This window comes from Triturus cristatus, chromosome 5_1 (genome assembly GCF_964204655.1).
Source record: "Triturus cristatus chromosome 5_1, aTriCri1.1, whole genome shotgun sequence".
Classification (NCBI taxonomy): Eukaryota; Metazoa; Chordata; class Amphibia; order Caudata; family Salamandridae; genus Triturus; species Triturus cristatus.
Window position 1 is genome coordinate 508,062,124 of NC_140587.1, and position 25,164 is coordinate 508,087,287.

At 44.7% G+C, this 25,164-nt stretch overlaps 1 protein-coding gene across 2 annotated transcripts in view; it reads left to right on the plus strand.

The window, feature by feature from the left end:
* Positions 1-3,397: 3,397 nt before the first annotated feature.
* The window catches only part of PAG1 (phosphoprotein membrane anchor with glycosphingolipid microdomains 1), a 602,401-nt gene continuing 580,634 nt past the window's right edge, over positions 3,398-25,164 (plus strand). Inside the window, exon 1 of one of the 2 annotated variants that reach the window (XM_085605365.1) lies at positions 3,398-3,675. The gene's annotated coding sequence lies outside the window, so the exon portion shown is untranslated. The remainder of the gene's footprint in view (positions 3,676-25,164) is intronic. The other variant, XM_085605366.1, reaches the window with a different exon arrangement.

Sequence of the window (25,164 nt, forward strand, 5' to 3'; positions counted from 1 at the left end):
ACCCCTCCTAAGAGCCCCTGCAGCTCCACTCTGCCTATTGCTTAAAGTTCAGCCCCCCCCCCGAAATTTTTGCTCAGCCCCCCCCCCGAAATGTGGCTCTAGTTGCGCCTCTGAAGGTACAACACGTCATGATGGACACACCTCGCTGTTCTAACCGCCTGATTACTGTGACCAAGGCAAGGTCGCGGACAGGGACGGCCTCCTCATGGCTGTTTATCACGGGCCCCGGGCTTTGAGGGCCCTCGCACCCCAGATACACACGTAGTCACATACATGCATCGGGCGGCTACCCCTGCTATTATTCTCCTGGCGAACCTTTGAGGCTTGTCTGGTCTACTTTGTCTGTCGCGCACAAACAAAAAGTTGAGGTGCATTCCCTCAATCTCGCTGGATTAGATAACTCGGGCACCTGCAGTATGCAGCCTGCACACAGCTCGCTGCAGCGGATACACCCCTACCACCGTACTGCACCACTGCTTGGCACTGGACAGACTTTATTTACAAATGGCTAGAAATTCAATGACGTTTTCGCAAAAGTAATAAAGTTTGAAAGGCCTTCAATTGAAACGAGTTGAACATTGTGTTTTTAGGTCTCGGCTGCGAAGGCTGCGCTTGGTTGGTCTGTATAATCGGGGCCTTGTAAGCGTGGCGCTCTGATACTGCAGCATATTTTATCCATAGCGACCGTAGAATAGGCAAACCAGTGTTCAAAATGAGCCACTGGAACCTGCGTATTGTGCATTTCCATGTTCCTGCGCTGGATCGCAGAGCCCTCACGTCGAAGGGTGCGGTGCATCCCACCGCCAATAACATGTGGGTGTGCACAGAAACATGCATCGTAACGCCTGGAGCCACCCAGGCTGTGCTAGCAGTCCCCTCCCACAAACTGTAACCCGACAAAGTTATTCCCACGCAGCACTCTTTGTGGCCATTGGAACTGGTTGCAAATGTCATTGCCATTTTCCGATACTCAGCGGCCATTTCCATTTAAAAATACAAGGTAACAGCGGTTACCTTACATTTGTTTATAATCTGTGAGACCTCCTGCGATTGCTGATATGTGAGGTCCTGTTTTGGTCTAAAAGAAACTGGTTTTATGGCTGTCACATGGGGTTGAAAAACAAACACTTTTGTGCTATGTCTGCAACAGACTCCAATACATCACCCACGCTAAAAATAAATTAAAGAAAACTTATTTCAAAAAATGGATTAAGAATTATTTAGGGTCTTCAGAGCAAAAGCAAAGCTGGCTCTATCAGGGAAAATATACAATGACTAATGCTTTACAGGTAATTCCATTTGTATCTGCCACCCTGCAGGGTGGAGGGTGACGCCACACCACATTTGAAGCAGTCCCTGCTCGCTGGCCGCGTGTGCACGCTCACGTGACCATTGTGCCCAAAACCTGACAGGCCCGGGTGAGTACGGGCACACTCCTCAGGCCTGGAGAAGTTCCGGTACTCAGAAGAACAAGCATTTACAATGCAATGGTCTCGGCATTGGTAAAGTTAGAGCTATTGGCATTGCTCATGACAATGCCGTTTCTTTACATGTTTTAAAAAAAAAAACATAAACAAAAATAATGTCATGAGCAATGCCAATAGCTCTAACTTTACCAATGCCGAGACCATTGCATTGTAAATGCTTGTTTTAAACAGGTCTGATGTCCATTTGTATTGTTTTCACTTTATTACAATGTGTGTTTTGTACAAATGCTTTACACATTGCCTCTGAGAAAAGCCTGTCTGCGCCAAGCTACCAAGGGGGTGAACAGGGGTTATCTAGGTGTGTAACTCCCTTATCCTGACTAGAAAGAAGGTTCCTTACTTGGACAGAGTACATACCCCTGCCAACTAGAGACTCCCGGTTTCTAACAGGGCCCTTTTACTATTATAGGCTGTCCAAAATGTCCACCCTTACCAATGGACTTCAAATGACGTCTTAAGAGGAATTAGAAACTAGAATTTGAATAAAAGTGCCCTTCTTCACAATAATTACAGGCTGTGAGAAGTGGATTTTATTTTGTATATCTTCTAAGACAGAGGCTAAACAACTCCCAAGTTTCTGTGTTTTCCTAGGTTTGGGTATGGCTCTATTGGCACTATACAAACCTGGTCGAGACAGCAGAATTATATGCTTTGTGTTTGGTGGTTGGCGAGGAATGCAGTGTCATGCGTGGCTTGTGAAGCTTAGCTATTGTGAGATTAACATGACATGTCCTCGTATAATTGGTGCAGCATGACGAGGGAGTTTCAGTCCGCCGAGCCGGTTATTACTGGATGAGTCACTGCTGCGTATGTTTGCGTGAAAACTACTCTGACTCAAAAAAAATAATCAAAGTATCATTATTTTTTGGCCAAAATGTCTTCACATAGGTTTTATTGTATCCTGACAGACACAGAGATTGATAAATCAAAAGATTCTGCAATGTTTGTGGAATTGAAAACCATCCACCAGCCATGAAAGCAGCTGGCAGCAAAGTGCAAGTTGTAGCGATAACCCTTCTCAGCGAGAATATTGTAGTTTCCCCGTTCTCTGCATTGCACAATTGGCACAAGGGCTGTAGGTTTCCTGTGCTATACCGTCCATGCTCTCTTACTGGGCACAAGGCATTCAATGCATAGTGCAGGCGATTCCATGTGCTGCAATTCCAAACTCTTGGTTAACACACACTGCGCTCCCGTGAGTGAGAGGAATTGGAATGGGAAGTGTAAAGAGCAAATGCCTGTATGTTTGGGTCTGTGTGCGCGCCTAGGCTTGGTTTGTAATCATTCCGTGTCTCCTTGCCTGTATATGTAGGCTCTCTATGTGCATGGTGTGTTGTGTGTCTGTGAGGAAAATGAGCTGTTCAAAGCAAAACATTACTCTGCCACTGGACGTGTTTTCCACTAAGAATATTAGGTGTAGTATACTCCAAACTATTATTTGGTTAATTATTGCCTCTGTAACGAGCGCTGAAGCACTAGGGCATTGAAAGCGCTACACAAAAAGTGGATAACTAAATAAAATAAACAGGACACCAAATGTATAATTAATTTCTGGGCTGTTAGACGAATTAGCTCTTAGGAACCAATCTAAGGCAACATGCACAATGGGTTAGGTTGTCAATCGGAACCCATGATTGAACACGATATCTTGATGCCATGGGGTGAGGTGCCCATCCCACAGATGCACTAGCAGAGAAGTAACGCGTGCCCTCGCGATACAGCACGCTGGCCAGAGGCTCGCGAGGAGCAGTGCTGTCCACCCGTACACGTGCGCCTGTGCGCGTGTATGGATTGGGTCTCCTCAGGCGGTGGCGCTCGGCCGTCGGTGGCAGTGGCAGACCTCCTCGCTCACAGCTCGTCCCCTCCCCTCGGCGGCTGCCACTGAATATGCAGCAGAAGGAGGCGGGGCTGCAGGCCGCGGCGGCGCTGCCCGGGAGGCGGGGGAGGAGCGAGAGGGCATCGGCGGCAGTCGCAGGAGCTCGTCCCGTTATCACTGGGGCTGCGGATGTGAGGGAGGCTCCTTCTCGCCCTGTGCCTCGGGTGCCCGCCGTGCAGTCTGCCGCGCTGCCTCGGAGGGCTGCGGCGCCGGCTCGGGAGCGGTAGAAGCGCTGCTCCCTCTGGGCAGACCACGGGTCCGCTCAGTGCCCGCGCCGGCCGCAGCTGCTGCTCCCACGGGACTCTGCTGCTGGTGAGTAGTACCCTGATGACTTACACGCATACCTTGACAGCGCGTGCAACGCCCGCACCACCATTCACTATTGACTTTGCCTCTCTTTCTCTATACGTTCTGGGATGCTGCCTGAGCTCTCTCCCGCGATGATGGGTGCAGAGGGGAGGGGAGAGGGCTGGGGAGAAGAGTGGGGAGTGGGGTTGTGGTGTCAGACTTCAGTGCCTAAATCTCAGTTTCACCAGTGCAGCTGACCTTCAATTCGGGGTGCATGGTGAACCGGCAGCCCCATGGCAGGTGCTATGCCACTGCCTGGTCGGACGCCTCTTCATTGGAGTGTACAAAGAAATATTTCTGGGTGTTTGTGGACCCATCCCCCTTGGCTGCTGTTTTTCTGCCCCACATTTACGCATTCCGTGGTTGGGGCACTACGTGTTTTGAGGTGCACATGGAGATCCCAGGCGCGGGGACGCTCCCCTCTTCTGTAGAAACGTGTGTGCCATTGCTTTGCAAAACTTGAGCAAGCCCTTTACTTGCACTACACCTGCTGCTTGCAGGAAGAGAGTCCTGGTGACAACCATGTTGGGCTGAAGGTGGCAGGGTACTGTTGACTTCTGTTGCATGGAAAGGGTGGCAGCAGTAGTGCAGGTTTAAATGGGCAGGCACTGAGTACCTGCACTATGTATATGGAATGGGAGAGTGCCTGCACCTCTCTGCACTGCTGTTGTGCATTTTCTGGGAGAGTAAGGGCACTTCACAGAAGCAAACGACTACTCTAAAGAGCGAATACCTGCACGTCTATGTGTTTCCTATTAAAGTACTGGTGCAGGCATCTCCCGTCTCTGAGTCCCTCCACCCCCCCACTCCCCCACCCCCCATTGAAGGCTCAGCCGCCCTGCTCAGATGTGCCTCTTATTTATCGGTAGGTGTGGTGTAAAAACACACTTATTGTGTGAATTTGGAATAAGCAAACATGTTACCCAAAGTCTTACAGCCATGGCGCTCCTCAGGTCACACAACTAAAGAGAGTAAATACAGGCCGCTGCCGGACGGGTGGAATGTCAACCAACACAGACGGGCCGCGCTTGAAAAACGATGACAGGTGCCAGGCCCGCTGTGGCATCGACAGATCACTGCGCCCTCCTCCCGCCCTCAGCAGCGTGGACATTTCAGTCCATGCCGGGTCGATGCTGCCAGTCGACAGTTTGTTCTCAGTAAGGCAACAGCACCTTCTTTGTGTTGACAAATATTCAGCCGGAACTCGGTACGGTGCATTTCCGATCACGGTACGAGAAAGTGATTAGTAACACACGCGGGTTTAAGCGCTATTGATATGCGCTGTCATGTGACGTGATCGGATTAAATACTGACGTACTATGAAAGCAATCATCGACCACGGGAGGCTGGATGGAAATACAACAGATGGCTGAAAGGAAAGGGTTCGGATATAAAAAATGTGTCAGTAATTCAATTCCCATATGGAGCAGATCTTTCTCCCTGGACCCAAGGAAACGTTGGCTATCAATCACGTGCTACTTGTTCACGAACAGTCGTCTCGTGTATCATGGTTACAGCAGACCGGATCCACCCCTATATTACTTTTTGCATCTGACATTCCCAATCCATATGTTGTCAACAGCGGTGCCAAAGCTGCATTTTTAAAAGGGAGCTTTCCAATGCCTAGATGTTTTATTATACAGTGGGCAGTGATGGTGAGATGGGCCCGACTAGCCCATGACCGTATTAGAAAAATGTAGCTGCTGGGGTCGAGCCTTTTATATAAAATCTGTCCCACACTTCTGCCGAGGTGAGATCTAGTTCTCTATTTAGGTTGTCTCTGGGGACAAAACCTCACGGCCGTGGGCCTTAAACTGGTCTGGTGCGCGATCTTTGTTTTTTGGAGAGTTCAACCTCTATCCACGCTGGAGAATAATAAATACTGACTGCTAAGGGCTTGATTTAGACTAGAGCTTGGTGGTAATAAAAATTCCTCAGATTTCTAACAAAAGCTAAAATAAGAAGAAAATCAACCCACCAGTGAAATTTCCTCCACGTTTTTTCTGTGGTGTAAAAAATTAATCAGTTGATTCTCCTCAGAAATGAGAGGATTTTTATTACCAGCCAATTCCAAATTGAGTCTTAAAGCGTTAGTTCTATCCTTACGAGCTATTGGCTAAATATGTTGGCTATGGATTCCATAGGATAATGTTAACACAAATTAAGACTTGAAATCCCTGCAATACACTGCAATGACCTAACAGCAGAGACCGTGACGCAGTCACTTCCCTGGCCTTCTTCTGCCTCGCCCTGGTCTCCACAGACCTGGGAGACGTGGTGGAAGAGTGGTTGACACTGTGCATCGCCACCAACCCCTTCCTCTGCCTCCGGGAGCCCACACCGACCCGCAGGTGTGAAAGGACCTATGCCATCCCCTGAAGCGCTCTGATGGGGAAGCTGCCAGCCTGGCCCCTGTTCTCCACACGACCACTGCGGTCACAAAACATGATCCCCAGGAAGGAAGAGAGACCCAACTCCAGAGGTGTGTGGGGCCGGTTTTGGAACATTAATTATCTTTTCAATATTTGGGAATGGATTTAGCTAAAGATGAAAGTGGGGCAGGGCGAGGACATGATGTATGTGTTAGAAGGGTTTAAAGGAAGGAAGAAGGGGGGTGGAAAGATGTCAGTACACCAGGGGCTGTATTCTACAAAGCGCGGGGGGCTCAAACAGTATATGCAGCTGTTGTTGCCCCCACAGTGCACTTTGGTATTACAGAAGGGACTGCAAAACGTGCTCGGCCCTAGCTGTAATAAGGATGGCGTAATTACATGGGTCGTTCAAAATGAGCGAACCCTTTGCCTTTGCACTCAGATGACGTGGGCACCATGTCAAAGAAGCTGTTAGTAAAATCTCTGTGGCCATGTGGAAGATGGTATAGTAAGTGCTTACCGCAAGGACTCTCCTTGGGAGAAGTCCTGGGGTTCCATTGACCCCCTGCCCCCTGACATTCCTTTCCCAGCGGGTGCCGTTGTACACTCCACCCACCCGCAGAGGAACCCTGCCCTCTCTTCAAATTGCAGCCAGTGATCTCTAGTTAGACTGGGCAGCAGAATCAAACCTCAGTAGAGGACAGTGCATTGTTAGTGTAACCGGGCAAAAACCTGCCCTTCTATAATTCTGTACATTTACATGTGGGAGTCCCATAAATGGTTATCAACAGCTCATTTCAAAATACAACAATTCACTACTCTGATTTAACAGTAGTGAAAAAACACTCCTTCTCAAAGAAAGAACATGTAACCAAGCAGTGCCTCCTCGAAGCAAAGAAGCCCCGCCATCGCAAAAAACTAAAAGATGTAAGGCCTGAAAGCAAAGTACTTTTTCCACAAAAGACCTTCAGATAATATTTTTCTCTGATAAATGACGGACCTTTCAGAGGGGGAAAATGATTTCCCTTAAGTAAAAGTAAATAAGTGAACAATTCCACTTTGTTTTTTTTTGTCTATGATTTCACTCAGACCCCCTCAGTGACAAATGTCCTCGTTGTTGACAGCTTCCCATCTAACTTTCCATATGCTGCTCCGATATTCCAAATCCAGTTTGTAAACAGGAGCACCTTTGACTCTTCAGCCCACTGTTGCCAAAATGTAATAAAGAGATTTGTGATTGGGTTTCCTTGCCATTTGTTAGATCGTGAAGATCTCGGTTTGTGATTGGCGTTCGTTGACGTTGGGCATGTTCTGCAGATTTTAGTTTGTGATTGGGCTACATTGTCATTTGTAATGTAGCACAGATCTCAATTTTGTGTTTGACTTCCTTGACCTTTGATATGGCAAGCAGAATTCATTTTATTATTGGGCTTCTTTGTCATTTCTGGTTCTGCAGCTCTCCCTATGTTAGGCTTCCTTGAGTTTTGGGAGGTGGCACAGTTCTCAGTTTGTGATTGGTCTTCCTCGATGTTCTTTAGACTGCTAAGCTTTCTGTTCGCTGAATATGCAGTGTGATATAGAAGTCCAGTTTATGCCAAAATGCTGTAAGGGAAATTATGTACAGGATTTATTGTTTGTATGTGGCTTAAGTCTGTGGTCCCCATTTACTGAATGTTTAAAGCAAGAATAAGTCTATAAATAACACTTCCAGAGTTATAATGGCTTCTTTTCCAAAAAGTCATAATACAGAATGTAAGCCCAAAAGTAGTGAAACATGCCTTTACTACCTGTTTCCCACAACGTTTGTTTTTATGTTGTATTCGACTTCGTGGTCTGTTGCTGCTTTTCTTTGTCCTTTGCTTCTCCACGTTCATCTGCTGTCTTCTCATATCATTGCTTCTTAATTATGTCCCTGTACAAACTTCCCACATCTATGCCCTTTTCCCCATCTCTGCCTCCATTCTTCTAGCCTCTATCCTTGAAACACCCTTCTCTGATCAGTAGCCAGGGAGTGGGTGCATAGAATTGGTTGTGACTTGGACCATGCAGTCGTTTTTGGCAGGTTGAAGGATTTCACTCTCGGTGAGCCGACAGGTGCACGCTCAAGAGGATGCTGTGTGCAAGCCCAGTTTTAAGGTAACTTCTCATGGTTACGCCGGGCCAATGGCTAGGAACCAAATGCCTGAGTAGGAGGGTATTGGTGAGTCCCTGTGCTGCATGCAAATGTTCATGAGCGATGAAGATGAAAATTAATTCAGGTACTGCATGTGAGGACGAAAACAGGACATCTCCCTGACATCTAGCACCATTACTTAAAAGATGGTAGAGCGTATTAGAGCAAATTGTGGCTCTAAATCCCAGTCTGTTTAGGTAGAAATGAAAAGCACCCTTGAATCTCAAGGGAGGAGTGTGGGATATTAGATTACAGAATAGCCTACATAAAGTTACCTGGAGCCCGCTGAAGTTGGCGCTCCAGTACCTGGGAAGATTACCTGAGTGTCTGCATTTTAGCTGTAGCAACGCACTGTGCTGTGTCCGTGATCATAGAGCACTGCCTACACCTTTAATGTTGAGTTGAATCTGTGCCTAACATGGAAGCTAGCTTTCAGTGTAGAAAGGACCTTCTCCTGTCACCCTCCTTCATCAAGGAAGTACAACATGCAGGGATACAGAACTGTCAGTACTGCCTCCTCATCCCCAAACCTCTGATTGGACAAGAGTGATCCCGCGAGCACTGAGGTTACTGCAGACACTGGTGCGCTGCATAGTGACACTATGTGCTGCACAGAAACATGTGGCCTGTGAGTCTCTTTTCATTCCATTCCCTTTGTGGGCCTATCTGCTTGGTAGTCAGAAGAAATATTAGTGTAAGCATGGGCACCTCCGCACCATGTCACTCAAGGAAGGAGCAATATGTTTCTCAAGTTAGTTGGCCCCATTGCTTTCTAAGCAAATACTTTCTTCATTTTTAAATGCATTTACAGCAGTGGGGCGAAAGATGCGCCCTTCACCCCGCACACAGTGATGCACTGTAGAAATCTTTGAAGTTCTTTTGTCTAGGTTTGTATGGATTCATATGGTAATTGGATGAGGTAGGCACGAGCCCAATTTTCCTTTGAGAATGTCCTGGCATCCATTGGTACATCCATATTGATGGCTCTTTTACAAAGTCGTTTGGCTTTTTCTCCTAAGAGAAGCTCCTGATTATCAGGAGACAAGGCTTGTGCCAACATTTGATTTGGTGGGGCATTTTTGTCTTCTTGCCAGCAGCCAGGGATATAGCTTGGTCAGCAAGATTGGGCGGAGATGTGAATTTTCTGACAATCACTCTGGCATATAATGTTTAAATAAATTATAGGACAAGTGTGCATGAGAGGGGTCTAAGGGACAGTAAAAGGGAATGGAATGCAGATTGGTAGGAGTACTCTGAGAGACAATTCAATATTTTGTGATATAACCAATTTTTTCGAGGACTTTCAAAACAGAGAGAGATTATGTGCGCTTTCCTCCATGTGTATGTAAAAATACCTGGTGAAATCCGACAGACAGCTCACCATTCCTGACTGTGAGAACCTGTACCTAAATATTTATTGGAAAAAATCATTTATAATGGGGGTGTAAGACCCCCCTCCCTCCCCCCCACAGAAGCTACGCCCCTGCCAACAGCTCTCATGGTCCCTGTGTATATTTGCTGCTATAAATAGATTTGTCTGTTACTGCAAGAACAAATGGCATTTCCGTCTTAAAATTAAAGAGAAAAATGGAAAAAATGAAGAAGAAATTAAGGGAAAAAGAGTACACGCGACTCACTAAAGTGATTTGAGCTGTCGAGACTATGAAGGCGAGGAGAGGAAATGGACCACATAATGAAAGATCCAGACCAGGCACAGAGAATGTTTAAAACTGTATCAAAAGGATAGTATTTGCATGAAACAGCTACTTTTCCGCTCATGACATTAAGTGCACAGCTGGTAAAACGTTTAGTGCACAGCTGGCAACATCAGTGGTGGATCTGCGGAAAAGCTGCGTGGGAGCAATTTTTCCACCTGCACATGAAGTGAAATCTCTCTCTCTTCTCCGCGGTGTATTGATCCGGTGCTCTGCTGGCGCAGTACGCTTGATTAGCCAGGATTTTCAAATGTCGAACCACCATCTTTACCTCCTCTTGGAAATTGGTGATAGGACTTTGTGCCATTTCGACTCACTCTAGCCCATCAATCTACAATTCTTACTTTTTTTTTTTTAAAGAATATCATTTTAAAACCATCGTAGAATACAAACTTGTACCAAATCAAACACTTTTGCCGCCATAGCCAATGAACACAGCTATTAAGATAACAAACAGTCTGCTGTCGTGGTTGCACCTTAGGCACAGACATTTTCACAGTCTAATATGCAGACGACATCTGCCGACCTGTGTCTGGCTATCGTTGCCCCCTTCTGTACAACGCTGCTTGCACCCAGCAAAGAATCTTCACATAATCCCTCCTGTAAATACAAACATTTTCATATTCAATTCGGAGTCCTAACTCTTTCCATCCTCTTTGCAGGATATCTGCTTGGTCTCGACATTTGATCTCTTCTATGCGTGTTTGTTTACTTCAGTGTAAAAATGTCCACTTATTGTCGTCTAAATTCACCAATCAATTATTTAAAAATACTTGGAGGACAAAGTGTATTTTTAAGGAGAACTTTCTATGTTATCCAATTCAGCTACTCAGATATGAAAGTTCTAATCACCAGGTCCTCTTTAATTGATTTGTACCTCATATTTCAAACTCGGTGTCAAGACTATCCACTCGTGTGCTCTGTTGATAATATGGTTTGATTTCATGTAGTATGCCGAAATGTAAACTTCAAAATGAAGACCTCGTCTTCTTTCAAGAAATATTGTGAATTAATAGTCAGAGTATTTATGGCCAATGTCTCCTACTAACTTCCAAAAGTTGTAGCATTAAAGTTTCAATGAGCGAGCCCAGACAGTCTCCACAAGGTAAAATTGTTCATTTTATTCCACATATTTAGCATACATGTGTTAAAGAGCAATAGGTCCCTTGTGGGCACTCATGAACTATCCCAGTACGTTCATGCTGTGTTAATTCAACCTGACCCTCCACTGGAGTGTTGCAAGTTCACATACCCCAAGATAATTTTTGGAAAAAAAGGCAATGTGGGGTATATTTGAGCACAGTTCCCTTCAAAAGTTTCTGAAATGACACAAGTAATATGGTTAGCTCTAAAAATGCAGTTTCACCTGCACTATCATTTACCATAGTACACTAGTAGTTTTTAGTTAATTATATTTTCCAGCCTGCTTCCTACCAAGTAGATTCCTACACATATTACTGATAACACCTTGGAGAACCAGGGTGCAAAAATAAAATAACATTACACAGTCTTGCAATATCACGCAGCGCATAGCACAGCTTGATTAATTTTATTGGTTTATGCAGCAGCGATGGTATTTGGACAACAAAAACCTTACAGGTTCAGATTTATTTGGAAATGCAATAATTTTGTCTTCAGACATCAGCTTGTTGGCTTCTGAAAACACATACATTTGGCTATTAAATGTACGCTTTTACTTTGGAATAATAAACCTGTTTCCACAAAGAAGAGCTTATCATTTAAAACAATGTATTTTTTGTTATGAATTAAAACCACCTTTTCATTTTTGGTAAATGCTTGTTTGGTGTCCCAATATCAATTTATAATTTTCATCAATAACCTACCTATATACAGCAGACACATGGACAGATTCAGCCTTCCTTGCCCATGTATCCCCTTTTGATGTCATAGATACAACCAATATGCAAGAATTGCCGTCAGTATGCTAGGCGCCCAGTATTTTATCCAGGTTGGGCACCATCATTCCAGCGATGGTCCTACTATGAAAAGAGTAACCATCAATATGCCAGGACCAGCCTTCTGCCCAGTGTGGGAACCATTGTGCATTGGATGTGCCGGAACGTCCATAACTGTGACCAATATTCAATGACCAGCATAGATGGCCCATAATGTTAAGATTTGTCACCCGTATGCGGAGGCAGCATGAAGGGCCCAAAAAAGATCAAGAACTGACACAAATATGCCCACGAATTGGGAGGCCCGGTGTCACATGTACAGTGCAGTTGACCACGCATGGCCTGATTGGGCCTTGCATTGTCACTCAACCTGTAAGTGTGAAGCTGGGACTTTGAATTCAGTGGCAGGGGGAAAAGTAGGGCCATTGTCCAAACCCCTTGCGGGTGTGCCCCACCGCTGTATCCGGGGTACTTTGGTATGACCTGGTAAGCTATGCATGTGTCTCTGTCTAGCATGCATGTGAACTGCCTCCAGCTCTGCATGCTGGTGCCTGATATGTAACCCTGCTGCAATGTGACCCCATTCCACAATACTTGGGTGTAGTATGCACTTACGCATGCCGTCATTGAAATAAGACAAAACCAAGGAAATCTGCATGCTACACTCAGCTCTGCCAAGGGCAAGTTCACACTGTATCATGGCTGGAATATATATATATAATCACTCCTATATCCAAAGGCTTTTGGGCCCTAACAGCTGAACACCAACATTTTGATAATAAAACCAGTGATTAAAGAGAGAATTTAATTGTCTCAATGTAATACTTAAGACTTGTGTGTTTGTGTAAATGCAAACAATTCAGTGATTAAAGTGACATTGGCAACTTGTTGGACCGCAGTGGACCGAAGATAAAATGTGCTCTTTTCCATAAACTCGCTCAGGGTGCAAGTCGCGGGCAGCAAATGCCCATTGGCTGAACTGAAAGCGCATGTTGGGCACTAAGGAATGATCTTGTTCTGGGGAAACAACAGACACTGGCTCCGCAGGCCCTCGAAGGGCATGTAAAGCTTTTTAAAATGGCAGACAGCGACTGGCGAGCCTGTAGAAAAGACGAGGCAGGACATCATTTATGGATACAAAACACAAACCTGTGATCCTATTGTGAGCCAACCTGAGTTGAATCAAAGTTTCCTTCTTTTGTGGGATAACTTTTTCATTAATTTTCAGTCCGGGATTGAAAAATCCATTTTAAATCCAAACACATGCGACCATGAGATAGCGACGATAAAAACAGATTTATCTCCAGCTAGTCACAGGAGGTCTTACATTCTCGACTGTTTAGTTAGGAGAAAGGAGTAAACAATAGCGACATACAAGTATGCTGGGCCGGCGCTAGGCAGGGGCAGCGTGGGCAGCCGCCCAGGACCCCGCACCTGCTTGCAGCCGTCTCCTCGCACCTTTAAAGATTCCAGACTATTGAGGCCCAGAGGGCCCTCTAAGAGTTCATATTTTTTCTTTGTTTGAACAATCAAACACATTTGCATAGAATCACAACTGGAATGCAGGACCATTGCTCGTTGTGCTCAGCAGAGAGGCCATATTTTGAATGATCATGTAATCTGAACACCTTTTTGACCCACAGACAGGCACAGGGTGAAAGTTGTACTGCCTGCAGCCTCAACTCCAAGGTGCTCAACTGTAGCCTTTTATAAACACATGGAGGCAAATCAGTACAAAGGGTATATCATCCAAGAGTAATATGCTGTGAGATGAAATACGAAACACACATGCTGGAAATAGCTACCACTCTAGGGGAATGCAAGATTAAGTAAAGCATGTGAAATATAAACAGGAACAAAATCACTGCCATTGATTACCCTAACATCAGGACCACTGCAATTATGCGGCAGGAGAGAGCTAAATTATGTGGAAGGGTGGGTAAATTATGTTATGTGGCAAGAAAAGGCAAAATTATGCGACAATCTGGCACATTTTGAAATAGTATTACTTAATTTTTTTGCCATTTTTAAACTTGGTAACACTGTTTGGGCACTGGTTGCACCCCATTAATACCAATTTAACACCCAAATTTAGCAGTGGGAAACAGAAAGTTGACTATTCCAGCTTTTCAAAGGGCCTTCCCACATGCAGCAAGATGTGTAGCTGCATTTTTAGTAACTTTTGAACCGTTTGAGATATTAAGCAATTTTGTTGTTAAAATTTGTAGATTATGCAGCAGATGATCGATTATGTGGCAAATGCGTCAAATGCATAATTCTGCAGAAATCGCTGCTGCTACACAACCGCATAATGCCAGTGACCCTGCCAAACATGCAGCATCAGACTTGGAAAGAAAATATGCTTGTGGAAAATAATTTATTGTTGTTACTCATTTAGCTTAAACAGCTAACAACCATTGACAAAACCCAGTCGCGGCCGGCATGCGTCGCGGGCGTGGGGGTCGCGGGTGGTTAGTTTAATTTTAATTATTAAAAAAAAACTTTCCTTAGCCGGCCTGATCCGAATCCACGTCGTCACTTATTAGGGGCCTCACATGCTCCTATTCTGCCAGGGGCCCCATATATCCTAGCACCGGTCCTGTAGAGATGAAGACGATCTGTCGTACTTGAGTACTTGAGAGATTGTCAAGGGCGAAAAGGTAAAGTAAACAGAAAAGGAAAGAAGATAGGGATAGAGAAGGTGAGCGAGGAAAAAGGGAGGCATTTTGTATTATGGTCAATAGAAAAGATGTGAAGAGAGGGGTGTCATATCATAGATCATTGGTAGGGGCCTGAGTTTCCTTTCGCTTTTTAATGGAAGCAAGTAGTTAACCTGCCGTGACAGTGTATGGCACAAATTTATCTCAAAACATTAAAGTTTAAATTTGTAGATTTCTTAACCTGCGATGCTCTGCAACAGGGGAAGCCTACTAGCACCAAAAGGTTGGGAATCCCAGCAATCTGAGGAAATCTGAGGAGTCAAAGAAGAATTCCTTACCCATCACACACCCAGCATCGCAGCAGAATTATCCATACTGTGACTGACAAAAACCTCTTGAAAGTAGTTGTCTACAAATCAAGTACACTTGTTATCCAGTTCTGTGAAAATGCAACCGCCCCTAATGCTGCCAGGATACATAAGATCTCTCTTAAACGGAGTGTACAAGCTTTGAAAAAGTCTTAACATGCGTGATACCTTAATAAATGAGGTAGAACTTCAGCTGAAAGGTCAGTGACAATCTTCAGCGTTTGTCAACACCTTGTCATCATTTTTCAGAAATGTTGTTTTACAGTGTCACGTGTTTGTATTTTTTTCATACACAGAGCCTAAAATCCTAGATTTTTTTTGATATGCTCTCGCCACGGTGTTGCTCTTCAATTTATCATAATTAGCGCCCAGGAAAGCAGGTGACCTGTTTGTGATCTAAAATACCTGGTGTGATGTCTGACTCCAGGCTAGCCACCGTGTCAGTGTTTTACCATGTGCTTACCATTATTTTCTACTTCAAGTAAGCACTAATTTTGTACTGCATTTACCAGGATGCAAAGGGGCGAACTGTGCTGGGATGTGAGGCGATGTGCTCTCAACCCCCTTTCTGTTCAAAAGGCTCACTTGAGCCAGCAATCTGACGAGCTTTAGAGATGTGCCTGTGTGCCTGTGAGTGGTACTGTGACCTGAGAGGAATTTGGCAGCATTTCCAGCAACCTCAGATGACATTTTTATTTTGCTTTCTACTACTGCTGCTCTCTGCTGAAGAAGGGCTGAACCCAGAAACACGTGTCTAGAGATATACAGAAATGTATGCACCAACTTTGGTGAAAAACTATAGCTAACTTTTAAGTAAGCACTAATTTTGTACTGCATTTACCAGGATGCAAAGGGGCGAACTGTGCTGGGATGTGAGGCAGTGTGCTGCCAACCCCCTTTCTACTTACAAGTATTTTCTATTGTTGATTTTCTTTTTCTTTCTGAAGTTGGTCTATATCATTGAGTTAGTCACATTTTTTTTCCCAACACACATATGCCAGATGTTCAGACTTTCCTTAAATATTTTATTGTGGTTTTCCAAGACACACCGTTTTATCTACATAATCATACTACCATGCAAGCTGAAAAATAAATGTTGCCACAAATATATATATATATAAAAAAGCTTGAACACTGAAAAAGAAATCCTATTCTTGTAAAAAGAGCAATGTAAAGATTAAAAAAAAAAAGTTTTCACATTTTCAGAAATAATACAATTTGTTTTAAAATTTCACAGAAACTGATAAAGAATGCTTTGTAGTTGTAGCCAGTGCTGTAAAGGACTTAATTATCTTCATCCACATGTTAAATCATGGGGGCCTCAAAGTTACTCCTGTTGTTGCAAGTTCTCCTTGAGACTATTAGGGTTTTTGCAAAGTATGTGTGTGTCCCCAGTCAATTTCCATTTTATAGACTAGACATTTTTAACTGTCTGTCTGTCATTAAGTGAGAGCTCTCAACTAAGATGCCCTGCTGCTTAGGGATGGGCAAGAGACGTTTTTGGAACACCTGCCAAGATTGCATTTGCAGATTCCTACAAAGAAATGATCTGTGTCTGAATGACTGGCCTGCTGATGCGAAACTTGCGGAGGTGAAAGATGTGAAATTTGGGATGCTTACAATGACCCACGCATGAAGATTTAGTTTAAACATCGGGTCAAAGCAAAGCCTAATGTTTACACCTTGGCTGTCCAAACCTTGAGCCCTCCCTGATCTACCAGTGAATGGGCACTCATTTTGCTAGATTCTGTGCTCGGTAGTGGTGCTGGGACATCTTCGCCTAGACTGTAGTAAGGCAGTGCCTTGGGTGCCTGTGGTTGGGAAGAACCGAAGGTGCAGATTCAATTCAGAATCGGCACTGTAGGACTTTGCCCTTTTTGGCTAAAGTTCCCTAAACTTTTTGCTTTCCCCCTAGACCTTTTTTCTGACATTGTGTTGCCAACTTAGATGCTTTGGGCACTTTGCCACTGCTGATCAGTGTCAAAGTGCAAGTGCTCCCTGTGTAAAGTGTAATGGTAATTGGTTGTCCATGATTGGTATGTTTGCCTTACTAGTAAAGTCCCAAGTAAAGTGCACTATGTGTGCCGGGGCTAGTAATGCAAATGCTACTAGTAGGCCTGCAGCACTAATTGTGCCACCCACACAAGTAGCCTTAAAAAGGGATCTCAGGCCTGCCATGGCAGTGCCTGCGCGCAGTATGTTAAACTGCCATGTTGTTCTGACAAGTGCACCCACTTGCCAGACCTTACCCTTCCCTTTCTATGCACATCGGACCCCCCTATGGTAGGTCCAGGCTACCCCCTGGGCAGGGTGCAGTGCATGTGAAAGGTAGGACATGTACTAAGGTGTGTACCATGTCCTGAAATAATCTCCATTTCATTTTTCACTGTTGAAAGGCCATCTTGCCCACAGAATAGAATAGGAAGGCTGTGTAATATGTTTTCCAGCCTATCTTCCCAAAGGCTTAAGATGAAGAGGTGAAGTTTAGTGTGCCTGAACTCACAATGTAATAAACATCTTTTTATGAAGGTGGTTTTTGCATTGTGTGTTTAGAAGCCACTCTTTTAGAAGTGGCTGAGTTTTTGTGTTCTAACATTTCTGTATATCTCTGCCAGGTTGTGGATTGACTGTCTGGATTTGAAAGCGATAGGATCCGGGGAATGTCTGGACCCAGGGGAGGAGGTGAGACAGCAACAGGCTGACCTGCATCTGGAGTGTAGGGGGAGGAGTAGCCCCTAGAGGTGAAGAGGCATGGGCTGCTGCAATAAAACAATTGTCCCATCTCCTGCTGAGTGATTGAGAATCCACACCCCACTAATCAAAGCAAGAAGGTGTCACTGGCTGGGAGGCACCCAGAACTGGTTTGAACAGGGGTCAGTGCCCCAAGAACACAAAGACTTCAAAGCCATTGAGGGGTATAACTATGAGAACTGAAGCCTCTGAACTTTCGAGAATGGCTTGATCAAGATTGAACAAGACTGGAGCTACTTCGTGGTCAAGAGGAACATTTGCCAAGGAAGAAACTGAAGAGACTGAAGGAAAGGACTGACCCTTGCTGTGTTTTCTGGGGCTGGCCTGCAATTTGCTGTTTTAACCAAGGAAAGGCTAAAGGGACCTTGCTGTGTGCTGTGTCCCCCCTGCTTGAAAGGACTTTGCTGTGCTGTGTCCTGAAGTAACTTATCCCCAAGGGCCCGAAGTGAGCTGGCTCCCTGTTGCGGAAACTCAGGAACACAAAAGTTTCCAGGAGAGTCTCAGCGGCACTGTGTGCAAGGGCTTGTTGCAACCTGAGACCATCGTAAGGTGTGCCCTGTGATCGTGGGCACCTGGAGTCCAAGCAAGGATCAGCGACGCTGTGTGCGTGTGCTTTTTGCAGCCTGAACCCTTTGTGAGGATTGTCCAGTTATCGTGTGAACCGGAATGCAAGTGAGTCTCATCGACGCTGTGTGCGTGTGCTTTGTACAGGGTGAGAACTTCGTGAGGATTGCCTTGTTAACGTGCACCTGGAGGTAAAGTGAGTCTCATCAACGCTGTGTGCGTGTGCTTTGTGCAGCCTGAGACCTTTGTGTGGAGTGCCTGGTGATCATGCACCCGAAGCTCAAGGAAGTCTCAGCGACGCGGTGTGCGTGTTCCCTGTGGCAGCCTGAGATCTTCGTAGCTGTAGCAGGAGGAGCTGAGCCGCCGGCCCGAGCCAGCCGTTGCCAATTCACAAAGATTGCATCGGCGTCCCATGTCGTTGGACGAAGAGAGGAGAGTGGGTTCGTGCCCCCAGGTAACGTTTGTCGACTCCTGGGGCGGGGTGCGGGCTCGGAGGGAGCCACTCTCGGCCTCTGTCTCGTTCTGGCAGCACGAGCCTCTGCTTCAGCTCGTATCGTGGCCCGTATTGCCAAGGGAGTGGCAGCACTGGGGCCTGAGTGCAGAGCTGCACTTTTTGTTTCATCATACCCGTGTTGGGGGCAACTGTTGACAAAGGCTTACTGCGAGTCAGAAGGAGTGGCTTAAAGACCGCCTGATGCACCTTGATCGGTGCCAGAGTGTATTACCCATTTTCTTATTTCTGCATAACGAAGTACCGGATTGTCGTATTACACATTGCATCATTTCTGCATAACGGAGTACCTGATTAGAATATGACGCATTGCATTATTGCTGCATAACAAACTACCTGATTAGTGTATGACGCAAGGCATTATTTCTGCATAATGAACTACCTGATTGTCGTATGAAGCATTACATTGTTTCTGCATAACGAACTACTTGATTAGCGTATTACGCATTGCATTCTTCCTGCATAACGAACTACCTGATTAGTGTTTTACACATTGCCTTATTTCTGCATAAGGACGTACCTGGTGGTTGTATTACGCATTGCATTATTCTTACATTGCTAAGCACCTGATTGCTGTGTTACACATTGCATTATTCTTACATTGCTAAGTACCTGATTGCTTCATTACGCATTGCATTATTCTTTCATTGCAAAGTGCATGATTGTTGTATTACGCATTGCACTATTGTTACATGGCAAAAGTGTCTGATTCTAGCATTACGAACTGCTTAACATGGTATTAGGATTACAGTGGAATGTTTAGAAGCGCTCATTAATATCGCCAGAACTGACAAGGGCTGGCTGGCCTAACAACCGGCCGTTAGGAATAGTACACATACTCATATGTTGGATTTATATCGTGTGGTGTTATCGTATATCTTTTTATATAAAATCTATACTTGTTTTTATAAAACTCGTGTGGAGTCTATTTGTGGTGTCATCATTGGGTTGCTGTGAGCGTGGTTGCAAATACTTTACACATTTGCCTTGAAAATAAGCATGGCTGCTCGTGCCAAGCTACCAATGGGATATGAGCGGGGGCTATCTCAGGTGACCTTCTTTTCCCTGACGTGGAAATGCGGGTCCCAATTTGGCCAAAGGTACCTACCTCAGCCAACCAGGGATCCCGTCTCTAACAGGCACCAAATTGATGAATCTACTCCGACTTCCACCGCTCCTTGCATGAATTGACTGTCTCGGCGAACTAGATGAATCCCTAGTGCTTAATTTGAGTCAGTGGTTGCAGGTGGAGCCCGCAGGGACTCAATTTTGTGACCTTCATCTATTTTTCCTCATCAGACTTTCACCCTGAGAAAGAAAGCGATAAAACCACAAAAGGGGGAATGAAAAAGGGAGGGAAAGACCTCTAAACATTGACAAAAGAAGAAAGCATAAATGAAGAATTACTTGCAAGAGTGAGATAAAGGGGCAAGGAGAGTTTGTTGGTGGATGAAAGAGGCATGAGGTGGAATCAAGACTAAAAAGCTATGGCTTTCGCTGGCACCAGCTGAGGGCTTTCGAACAAAACTTTGAGCCCATAATTTATTGTTTCACAAATTAAGCACTGTCCAAGATCCCTGGGGAACCGGTGGACGATCTGGTATAGAGTCTGACAGAGAATCCACATGTCTGCCCCTCGCCCTTTGAGAGTGGTTTAACAGTACCAAGGAACACAGACCTAACACCCTCCATCAAAAAACAACTCTTTCCTCCATGTCTTAAAGAGGAAACCAAGATAAATTGCATGGTGGGTCAATTGGAGATTGAGGAGAATCGAGAGGCACTTCAATGGCCCAGTATGTGACAAATGTCCTCTATCACCAGTTGCCTAGCCATCTCAGTGCGGCATCCATTGCGCATGCCGGTCTAATAGTGCCGCCATAAATGAATGTCAGTGACCACCTTTGCAACTTGGACAATAAAGCTTGCCTCTAACACTACCCAAATATGCCAAGCGAGCATTGGTCTTCAATTCAAGATTTATACAATAGATGTTAATTCAGACTCTGAGCTGGAGAGGCAGCCTATCAGGGAAGGGCTGCCTTGAAAAATCATGATGTTTGCTGCTAAAACTTTGTAATTGTTAGGATTCCATTTTAATGCCGTGTCCAGCATGGAGGCTCCCCGTATTGATGTGTCCTCACATGTATACTGTGTGGACCCCATCTTTATGAGCTCAGCCGCTGAAGTTGGCATTAGTAGGCATTGCCCTTTAAAATGCTATTAATGCCTTCAGAGTCCATTATTGTGGAAAATATTGTGCTGTCAAAGTGAACCTTTATTCGTGCGAGGCTGGCTAATCCTTTTAAGAATAGCCTCTATCTCTGTTAACCCTGAATAATGTAGTGCTTTACTACTTGCGTGTGGCGAATATTTTTGAGGTCCTATGGGGCCCTTTCCACCATTTTGCGGTGTCGTTCTTCTCTGTACAACTGTTTATTCTTAGTTTGTTTGTGGCGATCCCCAACAATCACTGCGGCTTGCCATGACCTCAGTTTTCCTTCTTTTTCGAGCTGTGTTGCCTGCCGAGGGCGGATCACGGTGTCTTCATATGATTTCTCAGTTGATTACCTCAGTACAGAGCTCTCATTCATGAGCGATGAACGCCCCCTCGCATTTCCCGCGGTTTCTGACGGCCTCAGAGGAATAATCCATTCTGTCTAAAGGTAGCTCTCTCGTGGGATCTAAGGGCATGACTAGTTAACTTTGCATAGATGTTTTTGGTTTTTACTACTTTTGCGTGCTCTTCAATTACATGGGTTTCCAATCTTAAAGTTGATGCAAAACTCTTATAAATTAAGTTGTTAGCTGATCATGAAAATGATTGTAAGCAATAAAAAAATTCTCATTAAGCTTCAGTGGTATCATTCGCATTTTGTGGATGTTACTGCATGCAACCTTGTTGGTCTGGCATTGGCCGTGGACCTCTGATTTTACAAAAATTATACTTGGGGAATGTGTGTGCGAAGGGGGGTGGGGAACTTCAGGCAGGCTTCTTCATCTATTGGTTTGTTATTGTGTCATTCACATTTTACTTCCGCCTTCTACAGCATAGAGCAAGGAACAACTGGTCAGCCCACTGCCCCCATTGGCTAACTTACTGTCTGCTCTTTCACCTCCACGCAGAAAATAGTTCTCTTCAATGCCACAAACTACTCTGGCAATGTGTGGTGTTAAGACCAAAACATGTTCTTTGCTTTTAACTAATGGTTCTGTTTTTTTGGAGAGGGCCCAGCAGCTTCACCAACAATACATTTGACATAAATCATGTCAAAACAAGCATTGACAAAGCCAAAAGGCTGGCAGCTAGGGCCAGACTTTTTGGCATTTACAATTCTCGTTTAAGTTAAGTTTGGCAGAATTCTGAGTCTTATGATGTCTAAATCTCTTCTTTCTTCTAGTGTGTGCGTGCATGTGTGTCTGTGTGTATCATCAACCAGCTTGAACTTGTTTTATTGAAGTACGTATTACAGTAAATTTAGTAAACGTCTGTGGTTTCCAAACAAACACTTCCTTTTTTTAGGTTTGTACCCGTGGGAAGGAACTTTTATTTTCAGCTTTCTTTTTTTTCTCTTATTTTGTAGTTTGTCTAGTTTGCAGTTTTGCAGTTAGTGCCAGAACGTCAGTGATTCCTCTATTATGCCAACAGGTGCCCTGTTGTTTGCAGGAGGCGTAGTATAGGCTTCTATGTCACTTCAGAGAGGTGTTCTCCATTAAGAGGTTGACCTGATAAAAGCAACATGTATTCTGTCATCAACCTTCGGTGTAGCAAATGACGGATCAGCTCGTCTGTAGTGCCACGTTATGCCTCCTAAAGCAATGGCCCTATATAGTTCAGCAATGAGTCAATTCTATCCAGTCACAGTTAACAGGGGGCAGTAAAGTGAGGCCTATATCAGGCTGCTAAAAGGCACGGCTCTGCTCATGTTGGCATATTACCATGGTTCATGCACAGAGTGGGCGCAGAAAATATGCTGTTTTCACTCCTCTTAACTCATCAGGCCTGGGACTACCGCCATGTGACATACATTTTTATGATTTGTCATAATTACCTGGTTCTCTTTCTACACTATCACGTTGTCACCATGACGTCATTGAATGTCAAGTTGACTGTAAATTTGAACTGTGGTCTGCAGGCTCAGATGGTCTTCGGTACTCTACCCGAACGCTACCACCTGATGATCAGTGAAAGACCAGGCTGATAAACACCAGCATTCAAGGCCATGAAGATGTAATCTGACCATTGCGTCTGGCAGAAGCCAAGCACTTTGATGCTTGTAGCTCTTTGGTCGTTGTCGGCTCTCCAATGCTTTTCCTCATTTACCTTCTTTATCCATCATGATAGGCCCGAAGACACAACTAATCTTGATATGACTCAGAGGTGAAGGTGCTTCTGCCTTAGCTCACACCCACGCTCACCAACAGTATGATTTTGCTTGTTAAACTTGACTCTAAGGCTGAACTGTACCACTTTCTCTCTGGGGGAGTGTCTCAGCCGCAACCATTTCTAACGGGGAGACGCTCCTAGGAAAAGCCAAACTGTCAGTTACCTGCTCATTATATGCACTCTTGCAGAAAAAATATCTATATGATGTATGCTTGCAAGCTGCCTAGGAGGCAGTGGTGTAACATTAGCCCACACATCCCCCATGGAGCGGGGTGGCCCCCCAGCTCACGGGGCCCCCTGTGACACTGTGCACGGGGGACAGGACCCTGGCCTGAGAGCTCCTGTCTGGGTCCGGGGGCCCCCTCTATGTGCTTTGCAGGGTGGGCCCCTCAAGTTTTGTTACGTCACTGCTAGGAGATGCAGGGAACGCAGAACTAATGGGAGCAGGCCAAGTGTGGTTACAAAGGTTGAGTCTCTTGGGTGGAGTCCTCCATATTAGCAATGACTGGGATGAAGAAGAGGTGGTGATGTATGTTTTGGTGATGTATGTTTGAGTTGCAGAGTCTGGTGTTTTGATAGCAGGCATTTTTAGTGCTGGCTTTACAGCATAGCTCTTGCCAGACCCTATGCGAGCAACAAAAAAGCGCCTTCATTGTACTACTGAGAGATGAACTTAGACTTCACCCTCATTTTGTTAGCTCAGAGTACAGGATTTGTTTGGGCTGAAGTTGTGGACTTCCACTCAAACGAGTGCTTGCATTCCACTTTTGGCATGTGGCACCGCTGAAACTCGATACAGCAGGACTGAGTTGGTTATGGTGGCAAGCCAACGATCATGGCTATATATGGGCCTGATCGGTTTATTATGAAATGTTATGATAAAGGCGGTAGGCCAGACATAGTTATTGTGAAAAGCACATGTTATCAATCCATTAAAGGGTGAATTGGTATTTTGTTACATAAAATCTTGCAGATTACAATGGTAGGAAGGGTTTTGGTGTTGGTTACCCCTTCTGATAAACCGTGGGTAGAGAAGATTTATACTGTAAGAATTCTTGTTAGACCCCCTTAGGATAGATAGTATTTCCTTTGCCAACCGTAATTGTGTATACTTTTGCTATTTCTATAGCTGTATGACTGATGGTTGCCTTGTGAAACAGCTTAAACTCAATATAGTAGTCCTGTGTTTGTTATGATGGCAAGTCAATCATAACCGCTGTAGCCCCTGATCGATTCACTAGGGAAAGTTATTTCCAATGCCATAGGTCTGATCTGTTGATTGTGAAATGTTACGACAAAGACAATAGGTCTCGATTACTTACTATGTACAAAATGATAAGCCTTTGAAGGTTAATTTTTTGCAGTATGTTAAAGCCTTCAGTTGGGGATTTTGTCACATGCAATCTCACAGATTACCTTTGTAGGGAAGGATTTTGGGGCTAATTATCCTTTTTGACTAGCCCTAAGGATAGAAGATTTGCACTGTAATAATTCCCGCTAAAATCTTTTCAGTAGACCTGGCAGGCTTAGCTGTCCCTCAAGCTCTTGAAAAAACAAAAACAAAAAATTGTGAAAAATTGTATTTCTGTGTCGAGGCTGGTTGGCAATCCTCTAGTTTTCTATTTCTTCCTTTTATAGGGCCCCTTTTGTTTCTTGGCTTCTCTTTCCACTTTAATTTTTCTTAAGATAATACTACAGCTCTCCAGGCAGTGCTAACAGGCAGCTTGCTTGTGGCTCATTTTAGCTTCAGTGCTCTGCATCAAACCTGGACATCTCCTCTAAACCAGGTGACCATTATAGAATGCTGTTGTCCATAATGTATTTTATTTTACCATTCCAAGATGGCCAGCACATTGGTTCTGAATATGGTACCCATCCTGAAACTTTAAAACATCAATAGATTATGCACAATACCACTGCAAGACAGATTTCCACTGCTAAGTTTAATTTAATTATTGCAACCATATTCCAGCTGTGCATAGACAATAAGCATGTTTTTCTTTTTTCTACTTCTTTTAATTTATGTTGCATACATT